A 15598-nucleotide genomic window follows, 5' to 3' on the forward strand; every position below is an offset into this window, starting at 1 on the left:
AGATTAGTCATACTTTAAAAGCAATATTTAAAAAAATAAAATCTACCAATTATGGCCTACAGTCCAGCTCCCTGTTTTTGTAAATAAGTTTCTCTTGGAACCAGGGCTGAGATCAGCTTAAGAAAATACAACAGGATTGTGCAAGTGCAGATCCTGTCTTTACTAAAAATTTTGATGCTTTTCCACCATTTTTTTTTGCATTTATTTTGATTTTTAAAAAGACTTCATTAAGGGTCTTCCCTGGTGGCACAGTGGTTGAGAGTCCGCCTACTGATGCAGGGGACACAGGTTTGTGTCCTAGTCCAGGAAGATCCCACATGCCGCGGAGCAGCTGGGCCCGTGAGCCATGGCCGCTGGGCCTGCGCATCCGGAGCCTGTGCCCCGCAACGGGAGAGGCCACAGCAGTGAGAGGCCCGCATACCGCAAAAAAAAAAAAAAAAAAAAAGACTTCATTAAAACATGATTTATCACTGAGGTTTTTGGCACCCCCATAGGTTTTGCACCTCAGGCGAGTGCCTAACTTGCCTCACCCTACAAGAGTAGAAATAGGAAGACCAATGAGGAGATCATTCTCCTATTCATTCAGATTTCACATAAAAAGTCCAAATTGATGGTTTTGCTTAAAAGAATCAGATCTATCTACCTTGAACCTGCTCTCCCATATGGCAACAGTTCCAACTCAGTAGGTCTGTTGTGGGACAAGAAAGTTCCCCTAGAGGCCTGAGGGGCTCCTGTGATTGAGAATTACTACTCAGAGGGACAGAGTGAGGGACACCTGGGAAAGCCAGAACTAGTGCAAGATCCTCTGACCCAATCCGTCCTCTCATTGCCCTGTTTCCTTTGAGCATTAATATCAAATTAATAAAATTGAACCTTTCAAGATAAACAACAAGAATTTACTGTATAGCACAAGGAATTATATTCAGTATCCTGTAGTAACCTACAATGGAAAAGAATTGGAAAAAGAATATGTATATCTGAACCCCATGATGTGACATGCTACTGGGAAGGATATCACTTTGAAGTTTCTTGCTAAAAATGCATACCTTCAATCTAATCATGAGAAAAAGATCAGGCAGATCCAAACTAAGGGACGTTCTACAAAAGAACTGTACTCTTCACAAGTTTAGTACTCTCCAAAAGTTTCAAGGTCATGAGGACAAGGAAAGACTGAGGAACTGTGACAGGCTGGAGGAGATTTAAGGAGACACAATGACAAGATGCAATGTGGGATCCTGGATTGGGTCCTAGAACAGAAAATAGATACTGATGGAAAAGCTGATGAAATCCAAATAAAGTCTGTCATTTAGTTAATAGTATTGTACTGATGTTAATTTCCTGGTTTTGATAAATGTACTATGGTGATGCAAGATGTTAACATTAGGGAAAACTGGGTGATAGGAACTCTGTATTATTTTTGCAACTTTAACGTGTCTAAATTACTTCAAAATAAAAAGTTAACACACACACACACACACACACACACACACACACACACACACCTTAAAGGCCGCTTTAGATTGATTGAGGCCCTCTGGAATGGACTGAGAGGCAAAGAGAGAGCCAAACTGCTTTGCTCAAGAAATTCACAGGACTTTGGGGAGTGACACTAGAGGACAGGGGAGAATGTCAAAAAGGAGACAAGTCCCCAACTACAAGGCTCTTTGTGGAGAGGCAGTCATGAGGAGGGAGTGGCTGAGGGACTTTTAAGAACAGCATCCAAGCTGAGGCTCTTTGTTGGGCCATAATGGGCTACCACGTACCCCTTGAGTAAAAGTGTGTTCCGTGAAGGCTTGTGGTTGTATTTTGGGAACTGAATGAATCAGGAGGATGCACAGCTGTAACACAGGACAACAAAGGGACAACACTGTGTGGCAGGTAAAATGGCAGAGAAAAAAAAAGTCAGCAGAAGCGAGAATTCAAAGATAGAGTCAAACAGGAAATATGTGGGTACCATAAGAATTTCCAGAGGTTTTGAAGGAATACTGAGTTTCCCAGGATATTGTGCTTCTGGACTATTTTACTTAAAGCTTATTTTATTTTACACTTTGTCTTTAAAAATTCATTCCCTCTCCCTCTCCCTCTTCCTTACCCATCCCACCTTCCCCACCTCCTTCTGTCTTCTGTTTGCCTGGCTTTTCCTCCTCTTCCACTAACAGTTAACCACCATTGTTAGTTTTGTAAGTATCATTCTAGAAATTTTAAATATTTAGTTATTATCGAATATGAGTATATGTTGTCCTTCTTTTTACTGTTATACAATTAGAAGCATACTATACCTAGTTATCTGCACCTTGCTTCTTTTGCTTCAGGATGTTTCTAGAAAATCTTTCCATATCAGTTCATAAACAGCTTCCTCATTCTTCTATACAACTAACAGTAAGCCATTGATTCTATGCATCATAATGTTTTTAACCAGACCCTCTTGCTAGATATTATGGTGATTCTAGTGAAATTGCTAGGTGAAATGTACATGTATTATTTATCTTGATAGATACTGCTAAACTGTCCCACAAAAGGGAATTTTACTTAACTAATTTTACTTAATTTTAAAGGACCAGTTGATCATAGTAAATTGGAGTCTTAAGGGACAAACATGCAAGTAAAACCTGGTTTTCACAAGGTCCTAATGAAAGTCCTAGAGGATCTATCATAGGGTGACCCAAACCTAAGCACATTAGGGCTACCTTCCTCTGCAGAACTGTCTCAGTGCTTCCAGGTCTTCCTCATCATTTCTAGTCCATGTTCTTCATTAAATAATGAAAATACCAGCAATTCCACATCTAGGAATGTCTTACGGATATGCCTGCAGACTTGTGAAGTGGCATGTGTATAAGATTACTTCTCAAAGCATTATTTGTAATAGCAAAAGAAGCAAGCAATCAATGCATCCATCAGTAGGGGACTGGTTAAATAATGATTAAAAATCATACAATGGAACACTAGGCATCTGTAAATAAGAATGGAGAGGCTCTTTTTGTGGTGATAGAGCATAATCTCCAAGATCTATTGGGAAGTGAAAAAAATACAGTGCAGACCAAGGCCTATAAAGGCCACCACTGTGGGAGGGACGAATACGATACACATATATGCTTGTATTTGCATTAAATATCTATGGAAGCATACATACGATTGTTTACTTCTAAGGAGAATAACTGAGTAGCTGAAGGACAGCCTTGTGAACATTTCAAATGTTGAACCATATGGATGCAATACGTATTCACAAAATAAAATTAAACTGTCAAATAATCTTTTTAAATTTATTTTATTAAATAAATAAATATTTTTTAAAATTTTTTTATTTATTTATTTTTGGCTGCGTTGTGTCTTTGTTGCTGTGTGCGGGCTTTCTCTAGTTGCAGCGAGCGGGGGCTACTCTTTGTTGTAGTGCGCAGGCTTCTCATTGCGGTAGCTTCTCTTGTTGCGGAGCATGGGCTCTAGGTTCACGGGCTTCAGGAGTTGTGGCATGTGGGCTCAGTAGTTGTGGCTCACGGGCTCTAGAGCACAGGCTCAGTACTTGTGGCACATGGGCTTAGTTGCTCTGTTACATGTGGGATCTTCCCGGACCAGGGCTCGAACCTGTGTCCCCTACATTGGCAGGTGGATTCTTAACTACTGTGCCACTAGGGAAGTCCCTCAAATAATTATTTTGAAAGGAGAAAAGATTGACCAATAAGGCCATAGTGATTGTAAACACCATAGAGAAATGTTTGATCTTGCCTTCAGCACCCCTGCACAGCACCTGGCCTCTAGCTGACACCCTGAGTGGTCCTTCCTGTTTCTGCTCAGTGTACTTCCTTGCACCTTTAAGATGATGTGTCATTTTAGTGGATGATGTAGATTGGTTCACTCAGCCTGCACTGTACCCTCCTCCAGGGTACCTCCCCGGACTGGAGAGGCTAGAACACTAAAATCTACGGTCTGGCTCCTTTGCAGGTACAGCTCTGGATGTGAATTAGCTTCCACCAATTCAAAACATTCGAGTGAGATTTGGAAGGCAAAAGTGAGGTAGACGCTATTTTCCTGTTCCTCTTGCTTATTTTCTTGCTTCAGGTGAGGTCATGGGAAAGTGGGGTTTTATTTTTTTACGGTAGCACATTCGGTGTTCCTTCTACAGCTTCCTGGGGTTTAGGGTGCAGTTACTGTGGCAATAGGAGCCATGTTGGATTCCTGAACCCTGGAATGTATATGTGATGTTGAGGTCTTGTACTCAATCATGCAAAGTAGTGGCCTCAGAAGGCAGTTCCCTGGTGAGTCAGTTTGGTATTGTTCTAGGACTCATTACTGAAGTCCCAGCCTAGAACCTGCTCCTTCAGCCCTTTCAAAGATTTTCTAAGCACATAAATCTGCACAATAAATCCCTTCATGCTTAAAATACTTCCAGTGGTTTCTGTTTCCTGAACTGAACCCTAGCTGGTACAATCAATAAGATTTCAGAGAATAATAATATACTGAAATGTTCTGCCCAGACTTTCACGTTCCAATCCAGGTTTTCTAATTACCGCCACTCCAGGGTCCTTCACTGTGATTCCAACCTTGACCCCATGCTGATAAGATATGCAGAGCTCAAAATCGGTAGCCATCTGACTTTGCTACTTCTCCTGATCCGACATTTGTTCCAAGTTTCTCATCGTTTGGCATAATCTCCCCTCTGGAGCTGAGTTTCTACACTTGTGACTCAGTTTCTGACTTTTGCCTAACACCCTGGAAGCTGAGTTCCTAAAGAGATGGTTAGAACACTGTCTGGATCCCTGATCCCTGCAAGCACTTCAGGCTGGAGACCAACTCGAAGAGACAGGACTCACCAGCATGGCTGTACAGGTAGTTAAAATACTGAAACAGCCACTCTCCTTGATACCCCAGTGCTTCCTCACACTTCCCCTCCCACCTGGGGGTCACATGGGCCCTCCCTACAATGCATCCACTGAAGATCAATGCTGTATCCAGCAGAGTCCTCAAGGCATGGGTTCCAGAGCCATGGTCAGGCTCAATTCTGGTTAGTCCTTGACTGTTCCTTATTGGTGGTCAAACACTTGAAGATCATTTCTGTGCAGGTCTGTAGTGTCTTTGCTGATTGGGTGACCTCTTTACCTCTATTATTTACTTGCAGCTAGGAAACTTGCCTCCTATTTATTCCATGAATCTTTACTGTTCCATCTCTTGGTTTTAGATTCTAGTTTCCACTGATGTCCAAGACTTTTTTATATTATCCATTATATCTTCTGACAGATCTCTTAACTAGCTCATGTCTTACTATAGAAAAGACTCCTGGGATTATGGATCCCTTTTAAAAGACTCAATCTTTACCTGCCTTTAGTCCCAGCTTCCTGAATCAATCCTATTCTAAACTATATTTACAAGAAAAAATTAACATTCTAAGAAACGGTATTTTTAAAACACTTTAAACATTAAAATATGCTTAAATTCTTTAAGCTAAACAAAATTTTATCTCATGACCATTATTAAAAAATAAAATCTGTGGTTATTATTTAGGTCTTCTCTTTATATAGTGACAATAATTGTGTCCACACACTTAAATTGAGTTAATCTATGTTATTGGAAAATACTGTTAAAATCAAGACAGTCTGACAAAATTAGTCAAACTCACACTCGATTTGGCAAATTTTATGTTGCAAAATACATATTAGGTTTTTCTATATTATTTAGATTATTTCACCAAACAGGGAACCAATGATTGCACCATACAGAGAACCAATGATTGCTCCAAGTTATAGGATTCATAATACACTTACCTTTTTTTTTTTGCGGTACGCGGACCTCTCACTGCTGTGGCCTCTCCCCTTGCGGATCACATGCTCCGGACACGCAGGCTCAGCGGCCATGGCTCACGGGCCCAGCCGCTCCGCGGCATGTGGGATCTTCCCAGACCGGGGCACAAACCCGCATCCCTTGCATCGGCAGCAGACTCTCAACCACTGTGCCACCAGGGAAGTCCACGCTTACCTTTTAAAGAAGGATATTTGTGCTTCTCTTGTAAGGAATCTAAGAAAGAAGTTGGAAGGTAAGTTCAAAAGGAAGAACATTTAAAGTAGAAGAAATTCAAATGGGTGCATATCACTTATTTTTTTCAGAAAGGAGAACCAAGGAAATGTCCTAAATCAGAAAACAAGAAATCCTTGTGGAAATCTATTGACATATGCCAGTAAAACAAGGGCAAAAATCAAGAACAATGAATACATGGGATACAAGAAGACAGCAACCAACCAAAAGTCCAGTGAAGAACAATGCCAAGATGTGGCAGAGCTGGAAACAACCTGTCTCCATAGGACGTAAGTCAGTGGGCTCCAAGGAGCATGTATTCAAGAATGAGAACAGAATGCCTTTCATGCTGTAGATGGATAAAGGAGGTACATATTTCCTCTTTCAGTAGGGAAAAAGAAAGGCAATTAGAATTTGTAGAAAAAAACAGAAAAATTCACAAGAAAGCCACAGTCCAGATATGAAGCAAACTAAAATGTGGCTTGATTTTGAACAGTTGATGGGATTTAAGGAAAGGGACATTCTCTTAGGTGGCAGAGGGGTCAAAAAGTGGACTCACGAAGGAGGAAATGTCCTGGCATAGCACCTGCCGCTGCACTGAGTAATATTTACATAGTGATAATAAAGCAAATGTTGCTTACTGCCGTTCAAAGTTTAGAATCAGTTATAGACAAAACACTGCATGTTTATTTATAGTTACAGAACAGAGTGTAGTTGTCATTAACCTTGCTGTCATAAAATTAAAAGACAGAAAGCAAAAGTGAAGCTGACAGAGGTTGGGTGGAAGAACAGGAGGAGAAAAGGAAAGGAGGGTGTGATAATGGCTTCATCTTACAGGGGAGACAAAGCTATTATAAAAAACAAGCTGATGAGGGACTTCCCTGGTGGTCCAGTGGCTAAGACTCCATGCTCCCAATGCATGGGGCCCAGGTTCAATCCCTGGCCGGGGAACTAGATCCCACATGCCACAACTAAGAAGTTTGCATGCCGCAACTAAAGATCCAGCGTGCCACAACTAAGAGATCCTGCCTGCCACAACTAAGACCTGACACAGCTAAATAAATAAATAAATAAATATATGTATATGTATATATATATATTTTAAAGCTGATGGGGACTTCCCTGGTGGTGCTGTGGTTAAGAATCCACCTGCCAATTCAGGGGACATGGGTTCGAGCCCTGGTCTGGGAAGATCCCACATGCCGCGGAGCATCTAAGGCCGTGCGCCACAACTACCAAGCCCGGGCTCTAGAGCCCATGAGCCGCAACTACTGAAGCCTACACGCTCTAGGGCCTGCATGCTGCAACTACTGATCCCGCATGCTGCAATTACTGAAGCCTGTGCGCCTACAGCCTGTGCTCCACAACAAGGGAAGCCACCGTGATGAGAAAGAAGCCCGCGCACCGCAATAAAGAGTAGCCCCCATTCACCACAACCAGCGAAAGCCCGCGCAGCAATGAAGACCCAACGCAGACAAAAAAAAAAAAAAAAAAAAAAAAAGCTGATGAACAGGAAATAGGAGTTTATCTTAAGTTATAAAGACTTCCAATAGAATAAAGTTATATTAAAGATAATATAACTACTAAAAATGGAGAGAAGGGAGAGTAGTTTAAGTAAAGTCCCTACCTTTCAAAGGTAGGAATAAATGTCTACAACTGATACATCAAGAAGTATTAACATAGGAATATTATTCAGAGTTATAAAGATGACTACCTGGAAAACAAAAAGAGTTGCCCCAGAGAAGCAGAACTGGGATGAATGGAGAAGGAATGGCAGGGGGGCTGTGGCATTTCATTTTAAGTCCCCTGGACTGGCTAATTTTTCTTTACTAAATAGCGTTAGAGATTTGCACAGCATGTGAACCCTTGCAGGGCTGAATTCTTATCCATGTTTTTAATATCATTTGAACTTTTTTTGTTTTTAATGAGATTTCCTAATCAATATCTTCATTACATTTAAAATTCTTTCATAATACTAGAAGCTACACAAATTGGTTCTCTTTCAATCTCTAATGAATATTGGCTTTTCTACAATTTCCTATAACCTAGTTTATGTATAATGGTGTATAAAAATCTCTCCTTTGCTATTTTATGAGACAAGGGTGGGATATTTATGAAGCAGGTGTAATGAAGTTCTGATCAGTTTTAGTGCCTACAAAAATGAAGGGAAAACCATAAAAATACTCATAGAATAGATTCAGTAAACAAATATATGTCATGTACATATTACCTACCAGGCACAAGACTAGCTCATAATATCCTATATCAAGACAGGACTAGAAGCATTATTATATCCCTCGTAGCACTTTATCTGAAATTTTAGAAAACGTGTTCATTTAGTGCAGGATTTCTCAACCTTGGCACAATTGACACATTGAACCACGTAATTCTTTGTTGTTGAAGGTCTGTCCTGTGCCTTATAGGATATTTAGCGGCGTCCCTGGTTTCTACCACTAGATGCCAGTAATATGCCCTCCCCTCTCCCCAACTCCGAGCAGTGACAACCAAAACTGTCCCTAGACTTTGTACCTGGTTGAGAATCATTGGGTGTGATCATATTTTCAAAGATTTAAAATTTATTTAATTTTAGATACTATTACTGTGCCAACATTGCTTATTTCTTTTGTGATGAATTTGTCTTGCATACCGATGAACGTTCGAATTGAAACATATAAGCCACAGTGGCTTCTGATTCTTAGATGAGATAAATGGAATCTTTTAGCACTGCAGTTGAGTGGCATTTTCAACTAACTTATGAATAGCAGAACAAATATGATTCGCTCTTTTTAGCTTAGGGAGTCTATCTTAAACCATACATGGCTGGTAAAAATGTGAAATCTAAGCTTTTAGGATTTCTCTTGAGTTAACCAGATGGCATGCTTATGATCTGCCTACAAAATCTTTCCATTCTTTTCAAATAAAAAGCTATTTTTCACTTTCCACTTTAAGATCATATGCTTTTAGATTCTTTCCAAGTGAGAAAAAAAAGTCCAGGCTACATTAGACACTAAAGTAAACCATCACAAGTCCTGAGATTCCTGGGACTTCTAAATTTAAGGAAAATATCACCTACCTTCATGTTCTTTACCCTCACCTTCTTATATCTTCATGTAACCTAAGCTTCTAATCTATCCTTACAGTAACAGCAAACACATGTACACTCCTTATTTGCCAGGCCTCATTCTAAGCTCCTTCAAATTTATTTACATTAAATTGTTTTCCACTTTATTGAGGTATAACTGATATACAAAAACCTGCACATATTTAAAGTATACAATTTGATAAGTTTGCACATATGCATACAACTGTGAAACCATCAGTGGAATCAAGGCAATAAACATATCTATCAAAATAAAATGTTTTATTTTGACTTAAGTTCAGACAGAAAAATTACAAGAACAGTACAAAGAGCTCCTGAATATCTTTCACTCAGATTCACCAGTTGTTAGCACATTACTAAATTTGCTCCCTCCCCCCCATGTGTGTGTGTGTCTATAGTATGTAATTTTTTTCTGAACCATTTAAGAATAAGTTACATTATGACATTTTTACCTCTAAATACCTCGGTGTAGTGGTTTTCCTAAAATCAAAGAAATTGACATTATTATGATACTATTATCTAATCTACAGACATTCAGATTTCACCATTTGTCCTAAAAATGTCCTTTAAATCAGAGGAAAATCCAAGATGAATTTGCGCATTCAATCGTCATGGCTCTTTATCATCCTTTAGTCTGGCACAGTTTCTCAGTCCTTATTTGCAGTAAATGACATTGACATTTTTGACGAGTACAGGCCACTCATGTTGTAGACTGTTCCTCAGTTTGGATTTGTGTGATAGTTCATGATTAGATTCAGGCTATGCAATGTGGCAAGAATACCACAGAAGTGATGGTGTTCTTTTCAGTGCTTCGAAAGACATATGATATTGGTTTTTCCAAATATTAGTGATACTGTCTTTGACATTGGTTAAGGTGTTACCGGCCAGGTTTCTCCACCATCAAATTATTAATTTACCCTTTGTAGTTAATAGGTATCTTGTAGAGAGATACTTTGAGACTATGTAAATATTCTGTTATCCTCAAACTTTCACCCACTAGTTTTAGCACCTGTAATTTTACGATTGTGGTTGCCAAATAATGATTTTCTAATTTTTAATTTCTTCTACATGGCTTTTCTTTCTACTTTAAAAATGAACTTTTTTTCCCTATCTGTCTACCTATGTATCTACCTGTCTATCTAGTTCTATCATTGTGGTCCTGCTCTTTACTCAATAGGTTATATTCCTTTGCTTTCATTTTTTATCTTGATGTCCAAGTTGTTACAGATTTGGTCAATAAAGCTCCTTCAAACAGCCTTCTGTAATTGACATAGCTCTAAAAGATGTTCCAGGCTCATCTTGTATTTTCTCTGTCCCAGTCCTGGAATCAAGCATTTCTTCAAGAAGTCTTGGTTCTTTTTAATGGAGCATGGGATTTCAAAGCCAGCATCTGGATTCTGTGTGCTTGCTGCTACTAGGCTCAATGAACAGACAAATGAGAAATAGATGTATTTATGGGCATTTATACCTACATATTTGTGTGTATATACATACATGCATACATATACATATAAAGGAATATATCATCTTACTGAGCTTCACAGATACTGCATTTTTAATAAATTGAAAGTCTGTGGCAACCCTGCGTCAAGCAAGTCTATCACCGCAGCATTTTTCCAACAGCATTTGTTCATGTCTCTGTGTCACATTTTGGTAATTCTCACAATATTTCAAACTTTTTCATTAGTATTATATTTGTTATGGTGTTCTTTGATGTTACAATTGCAAAAAGACTACGATTCGCTGAAGACTCAAATGATGGTTAGCACTTTTTAGCAATAAAGTTTTTTTTTGTTTGGCCGTGTTGTGTGGCATGCGGGATCCCCACCAGGGATTGAACCCATGCCCGCTGCAGTGGAAGTGTGGAGTCTTAACCACTGGACCACCAGGGAAGTCCCAGCAGTTAACTATGTATATTGTTTTTTAGACATAATGCTATTGCACACTTAATACACTATAGTGTAAACATAACTTTTATATGCACTGGGAAACCAAAAAATTCACGTGACCCTCGTTATTGCAATATTTCCTTTATTGTGGTGGTCTGGAACCGAACCCGCAGTTATCTCCAAGGTATTTCTGTATTAACATTTACTCATCATTACAATCCTATGAAATATGTACCACTTTTACTATTATTTTCATTTTACAATTGAAGAAACTGAGGCACAGAAGACGTTAAATAACTTGCTAAAGGTCTCCCAGCCAAATGATAAGGCTGAGATCAGAACCTGGGCAGTCTGGCTGCAGGCTTACCCTATTAGCATGACTATTTTTTTTTAAACAACTTTATTGGAATATAATTGCTTTACAATGGTGTGTTAGTTTCTGCTTTATAACAAAGTGAATCACCTATACATATACATATATCCCCATATCTCCTCCCTCTTGTGTCTGCCTTCCAGCCTCCCTATCCCACCCCTCTAGGTGGTCACAAAGCACCGAGCTGATCTCCCAGTGTTATGCGCTGCTTCCCACTAGCTATCTATTCTACGTTTGGTAGTGTATATATGTCCATGCCACTCTCTCACTTCGTCCCAGCTCACCCTTCCCCCTCCCCGTGTCCTCAAGTCCATTCTCTACGTCTGCGTCTTTATTCCTGTCCTTAGCATGACTACTTAAAGATAAAAGTATTTCCAGGGTTGAGAAGGAAGTTTATCCAATATGATCTAAAATTTTTTATTGAGTTCTTTGACTTTAATGTCATATCCCGTTTTCTACTTGGGGAAGAGGTAGGGAATGTACTGCTGACCTGGGAATCAAATCCAAGCAAGACGACACACAATTCCTTCTTCACTCAGAAAACTAAAGGGTTTTTGCCTGGTTCTCTCTTTCCTAAGGCTGTCTTGCCCTTTGAGGATTTTCAGGCCGTGGTGGAAACAGGCTTCTGGTGAGCCTGCCCATCTATCCAGTGTATGTGATCAGACTTCACCTCAGGCTAAGCTGAGGTTCCATTTCCTGCTACTTATTCACACTTCAAAGTACGCATGCAAAGCAAGAAAATTAGTGTCTTTTTAAGTGGAGGATGAATAGGATTGTGGATTTTTTGATAAGGTCAAACGATATTTATTACTTTAAAAGTAATCAAGAAATACCTCATGGTGGGATATTGGAAAGTTTTTAATACCTATCCAGAGAGCTCTTGCCTAGCTCATGACTCTGTTGCTCTGAAGGAAGCAAAAATTTTAACAATGACTTGTAAGCCAAATTTAATTCTGACCAGGAGGGTAGACTTTGCCATGACACCAGTGTGAATTTATCCCTGGAAGATTTTGTAAGAGCAAAAAGAAGAAGGTTGAATATAAATTAGACACATACCTTATGTCTAATTTTGTGAGTGATATCATGAAAATTTAAAAAATTCATCATGTGACACCATGGCCAGTGATTCTTGAAGGAAATACAAAGGGATAGGGAAGCTAAATGATATTCTAACAATATAAGCGCCAGTGACTCAACTGAGTAAGAAGGGGAGGTGTTCAAGGCAACCAAAGTGCCATGAATGGAGCTCTCAGATGAACTCAGACAAACCCAAAAGATCACGGATGAATAAAAAACATAAGAGAGCTTCCCTGGTGGCGCAGTGGTTGAGAGTCCGCCTGCCGATGCACGGGACACGGGTTCGTGCCCTGGTCTGGGAAGATCCCACATGCTGCGGACCAGCTGGGCCCGTGAGCCATGGCCGCTGAGCCTGCGCGTCCGGAGCCTGTGCTCCACAACGGGAGAGGACACAACGGTGAGAGGCCCGCGTACCGCAAAAATACATAAAGATTCCACTGACATAAAATTTTTAAACAAAGAAATCCTATATATATTGCTTAAGGACACACACACACACACACAAATGTAAATTATAATAAAATACATGGAAATGAAAATCACCAAATTTAGGAGTTGGCATTTTTGTTGGGGTTGGGGGGATACAAAGGAAGGAAAATGTGATTATGGAGTACAAACTATTAGTAACGCTTTATTTCTTAAGCTCTTTACTTTTTTTAACATAGGTGCTGGTTACATTAATCTGCATACTTTTTATGAGTCTGAAATGTTTCATAGTATATTTAAAAGATAAATCACATTGGTCTTATTTTCCTGACTGTAGGCTCATCATGATACAAACATTCCTCATCATGATAGAGAGGTATTACCCCTTTTCCAATCAAGTCTTTATGTTCTAGAATTTGGGCTCTTCCCCATTGGTGTGTGTGTGTAGGAAGAGGGGAGGGTCTGTTGTGGATCTTTCGTATTTCAGTGGCTCAGGGAAAATAATTTCTTCTAGGCCTTTGTTGGAAAGGAACTAATCTGGTGCTGAGAATGGAATAGGGATGTGGGAGATACTGGTACTGGGATGGAAAAAGTAGTCTGATTAGACTGGGAAGGTGATTGGGTTTGGGGGATCTTCTTAAGATGTTTAGACAAGTCTCTCTTATGTGGCCATGTCCAGTGTGGTCAAGGCTGGTGTAACTGCAGGGGCCTTGAGAGCAAAGCAGAATCCGTGCTGTGCCAGCCTGGTCAGTGGGGAGATGGCAGTGAGGGCATCTTGGTGATCCTCACAGAGGTCTACTAGATAGAGGAGTGCCATCCCCAGCAACAGCATTCTCTAGAAGGAGCAATGCAATGGAAACAATGAACCACACCCCATCCTTGGCATCAGGTAAGGCCAAGGGTTCTTTTAGGAGCCAATGAAGGGGTTAGGAAATCCCATTTCCCACCCATATTGGAAGTTCTTTAGCCAGCCCTGAGGAAGCTCAGGTTAGATTTAATTTACTTTAGAAAAACAGCGAAATGTGATGTTTCTTGTACCTGAATGATTACACATTCATGTCAGAAAGCAGAATAAGCAAAGGCTAGAGACTATTAGGAACAGGTCCAAATCCAAAGAACAGAGTACATTGTTAGCAGATAATTGGAAGCAAACAGAGCTAGGAGTCTCTTTTTCCCATCTTCTCAAGGGAAAAAAATAACCTCCAAACCAATGGGCCAGACCAAAGGTAAAACAAGGAAACTTAGGTTCCCAAATAAGTGTATAACAGAAGCATTAGCTGAATCTATAAGCTGGGTTATCAGTGTGATGCAGCTTCCAAGAAAATAAACCCCACAGCAGACTGCACTGACAGACTTAAATGGTCAGACCACCGGAGAGAGAAAAATCCCACTGGATGCCAGTTAGGCCACAGCCAGATTTGAGGAACAGCCAAAAAGTACTCAGAAGTGAGTGAAATTGAACTTTCAGATAACCATATTCTATGTCAAGCTGTTTACATGTATGCCAACCCACCTACAGAAAACCTTGCATTCCTTATGCTTTAAAAAGGTAAGTATAACTCTATTTTATCTTATATAGGTTTCTGAAAATCAATGAGCACTAAAGTATACTTAGAAAAGATTACACAAAAGTTACTTATATAGAATGTCCATGTTTTAAGAGTATGTATAAGGAACAAAGAAAGTGTATTAGGGTTCTCCAGAGAAAGAGAACCAATAGGAAGTGTGTGTGTGTGTATATTTTGCTCTTATAAAAAAGATCCCAGGGCCTCCCTGGTGGCGCAGTGGTTGAGAGTCCGCCTGCCGATGCAGGGGATACGGGTTCGTGCCCCGGTCTGGGAGGATCCCATATGCCGCGGAGCGGCTGAGCCCGTGAGCCATGGCCACTGGGCCTGCGCATCCGGAGCCTGTGCTCCGCAACGGGAGAGGCCACAACAGTGAGAGGCCCGCATACCGCAAAAAGAAAAAAAAAAAAAAAAGATCCCAGAGAGGTTCCTAGTCCCGTCTGCCATGTGAGGATACAATGTGAAGTCTGAACATAAAGAAACAATAGCTGCCAGAGACAAACACTTTAAAAAGCATATCTATGATCCTAAGAAGCCCAGAAGTCTAGGGATATTTACTATAACAGCAAAAAGCTGAATACATCTCAGTGACCTCTGAGAAAGGGCTAAATTATATTGTAAGTTTTACTTAACAGTAGCAATAATAAAATCCCTCTATACATATTTGTTTCTTTTAAAATGTGAGGCCTAAACTCTCACTGACACATACATTTAGACATATATATAGATGCAAAGAGATTATTATAAGGAAGCAACTCACAAGATCATAAAGGCTGACAAGTCCCAAGACATGCAGGGTAAGCAGGCAAGCTGAAGACCCAGAAGAGTCAAAGGTGCAGCTCCAGTCCAAAGGCCAGCAGGCTCAACCCAGAAAGAGTTGAGTCCAAGGCCGGGAAAAGACAGATGTCCCAGCTGGAAGGCAGTCAGCCAGGAGGAATTCTCTCTTACTGGGGGTAGGGAGAGGAGAGTAGGCCTTTTTGTCCTATCCAGGCTTTCAACTAATTGATTGAGGTCCACCCACCTTAGGAGGACAATCTATTTTACTCTGTCTATATTTAAACATTAATCTCATCCAAAAAACATTCTCACAGAATGTTAATATCTGGGCTCCATGTGGCCCAGTCAAGTTTACATATAATATTAACCACCACAAAATGGAATACATAAA

Source organism: Mesoplodon bidens (genome assembly GCF_964165515.1).
Source record: "Mesoplodon bidens genome assembly, chromosome: 14".
Classification (NCBI taxonomy): Eukaryota; Metazoa; Chordata; class Mammalia; order Artiodactyla; family Ziphiidae; genus Mesoplodon; species Mesoplodon bidens.